Source organism: Phycomyces blakesleeanus, assembly GCF_001638985.1.
Source record: "Phycomyces blakesleeanus NRRL 1555(-) unplaced genomic scaffold PHYBLscaffold_3, whole genome shotgun sequence".
In the NCBI taxonomy this organism is placed as follows: domain Eukaryota; kingdom Fungi; phylum Mucoromycota; class Mucoromycetes; order Mucorales; family Phycomycetaceae; genus Phycomyces; species Phycomyces blakesleeanus.
The window spans coordinates 548,765-552,229 of record NW_017265136.1 but is presented as its reverse complement, the minus strand read 5'-3'; positions in this window follow the sequence as shown (position 1 = coordinate 552,229).

Genomic DNA, 3,465 nt, shown 5'->3' with positions numbered 1-3,465 from the left:
TTAAGAGTGCCTTTTGCTGCTACTCTCGAATCGATTCTTTTATATATACAGTATATAAAGACTCTCTCTATCTCTTACTAGGCTTCTTTTATTTACTCTATATGTATTATATTAATGTACTCTAAGCAATAGAAATCCCTATAGATTGTGTATTGGATAATACAATTTATTCTTGTAATAAAAAGATATATATATATATATGCACCTTTAATAAAAATGTATATCATATATATAGTATAACAATATTATCCCAAATCTTCAAGTCTCTTATAACTTACAAAAATAAAATCTCAAGGCTAGTGCTTTAACATACTATATCTTCTCCAAGTTTAATTTTAAGCAGACACTCAAGTAGCTTTTATTTTGTACATGCATAAAAAGCAGGTGTCTATTTATTATTTATTTTTTTGAAAGAAAACAGATTGGATATACAATTGAATAGTGCTTTTGTGAAAATACTTTATAATTTTGGCTAACAATATATGCTCATCAATATTACTAGCTGTATTCTACTTGAATAAAAAACATTGTGCCAATGAGTTTTAGTCTCTTGGATTGCACGATTGCAGATACTTGGCAATGTTAGTACTATCAATTTACATTCTTTATTTGAAAACTTTAAAGCATGTCTTTAATATATGGGAAAAATCACAAGTTATGTTTTGAAGTCAATCATCTTTTTTTTTTTTGCTTTTCTAGCTATAATTGTATACAGAAATCTTTTTCATTTTATTCTTTTTGTAAAGCTTACAGAGACGTTATCTTGCCGAATTGCTATATAAAAACAAAGACTTGACAATGACAGGTTCTAATATTCACAATCAACTTGTGCGGAATCCATATTTGTGAGACTCTTTTATGGATTTCCTGACTGGTTTATTAGCTTGGCATTTGATCTTATAAACAACACTCTTTTTGAAAATAAAAGGAAGTCTCTCATTGAATAATATCCTTCTTTTGGTGGGTTTGCAATATTCCGCTCAGCTTATAGTTCTTTTAGCATTCCGTAATCATTTTTCTTCTCAAAGTCTATGGATATCATGCTGTGCCCGATATAGTACTCTTTTACAGACGCGATCTACCCTGTATATGCTCTGACCAATAAGAGTCTTTCTTTTATTCTGAACTCTGAACACTTGTGTTAGGCTGAATATTGCTTACATTAATTTCACTTGAAACTAATTATTTGGTTTTTGTTTTTGGAAATTCTATAGAAGAAGTCTATACTATTCATTCTAGAATCTTTTAAACGTTCTGTTTTGAGATTGATAAAGAGAATATAGAGAATATAATTTATAATAGCTTATATATGATGTCTTATTTCAAAAGAAAAAAAAGTAACAAAATTCAATTGTTTTTGAAATAGTATTTATTGTTGGTATCTATATGTCTGCTAAATTATATTTTAGTATGTGTCCAAGTAATTGATGCTATGAAGCATAATTAAAAAGTGTTATTCTTCTGGAAATATTTATGTGTATGGCGGTCATCCAGTCATATCAGCCAGAGATTTTGGACAAGAACGAATATCCATACTATTGGTAGCCTCGGAGTTTTCCAACTCAAATACTTGAGTAGTGTATTTGAATTATAGGTATACTTATGTGTAGTATCTAAATAAGGTATTACTAGAGTAAGATAAGTATGTAGATGCTTTATAAATATACTGTATATATACTATGTATAATTGTAAATGTCATATTATGATAGGAATATAGAGTAATAATAAACTACGTATCAATAGTTTATGTATTAGTTAATAGAGTAAAGGCAGATCCATTAAACTGGAATTGCTAACAATAAATTACTTATATTTCTGTCTTGATCTCAGGCTCAATAGTAATCAATACTCATTTACAACCGGTCAATTCTTTTTTGCGGTCTAGGCTACAAGAAATAACATGTTATTCATAAATCTCATCACCCAAGACGTTATCAATTCCTTCACTCCTGTTTCAGTATTTTATTACAGAATTTTTTATTCTTCAACTCTTCAAATTAGCAATTCTTTGTTTCCATACCAATCCCGAATCGGTATGCGCTGGAGATCTGATATATTTTCTCTCTTCTCTTTGTTGTTCTGCTTACCCTCTATCTCTCTTTCTGCTGTAGACTTTACTCCAGTCTTTAATGCTATTGCTCGTGTCAGCTCAAATCATTATATGTCTATATGTATTCTATCAGAGAAGCCTGCTTTTCTTCTAGTATTCTGAGCTTCTCCACATTTAGTATTTTTTGCTTATATTGCTTTATCTTAACCTTATGTGTACCAGCATATCTTATTTTCTGGTTATACCAGTACCACAAAAACTCGCACTGATTTTTAAGTCATAAAGTACATCATGGTGTTTATTTATTAACCTTTGCCTCCCCTGTAATCTGTAAAGGCGTTTATTATTACTTCATAAATTTATTCTTACTTATATGCCAGAGTCAGTTGCTCTTTTTTTGTAACCATAAAACAATGTAGTCCCCCAGTATACGACATACACATCTCCAGATAGCTGTCTCAACTTTTTATCTGTTCATTTCAAAACAACCCACCGCAGCTTTTTGTTCAATTTGCTCGCATTTGACCTTTTACTTCTGTGTTCTACTGGAAAATATAGAGAAGCCAGGAAACTGGTTTTACTTGCTGCATTTCGATACGCCCTACTCACGGATAAGAACTACATAAACCAATGCATTTTCCTTTATGCTTCTAAGTTAAGTTGATACTTCGAGGTTCCCACCTTTTTTATTCCTTTTATGGTTTTTGTAATACAATTCCGAAGTGTCTGCAATCGTGCAATCCAAGAGACTAAAACTCATTGGCACAATGTTTTTTATTCAAGTAGAATACAGCTAGTAATATTGATGAGCATATATTGTTAGCCAAAATTATAAAGTATTTTCACAAAAGCACTATTCAATTGTATATCCAATCTGTTTTCTTTCAAAAAAATAAATAATAAATAGACACCTGCTTTTTATGCATGTACAAAATAAAAGCTACTTGAGTGTCTGCTTAAAATTAAACTTGGAGAAGATATAGTATGTTAAAGCACTAGCCTTGAGATTTTATTTTTGTAAGTTATAAGAGACTTGAAGATTTGGGATAATATTGTTATACTATATATATGATATACATTTTTATTAAAGGTGCATATATATATATATATCTTTTTATTACAAGAATAAATTGTATTATCCAATACACAATCTATAGGGATTTCTATTGCTTAGAGTACATTAATATAATACATATAGAGTAAATAAAAGAAGCCTAGTAAGAGATAGAGAGAGTCTTTATATACTGAATATATAAAAGAATCGATTCGAGAGTAGCAGCAAAAGGCACTCTTTAAATTAATAGAAATATATTTTTTATAAAGGTGATTTATCAACTCACATAAAAGTACTACGATTAGGCGTACTCTTACACTTGTTTGATTAGCAGAAGCACACTATCAAAATGCTTCAAAT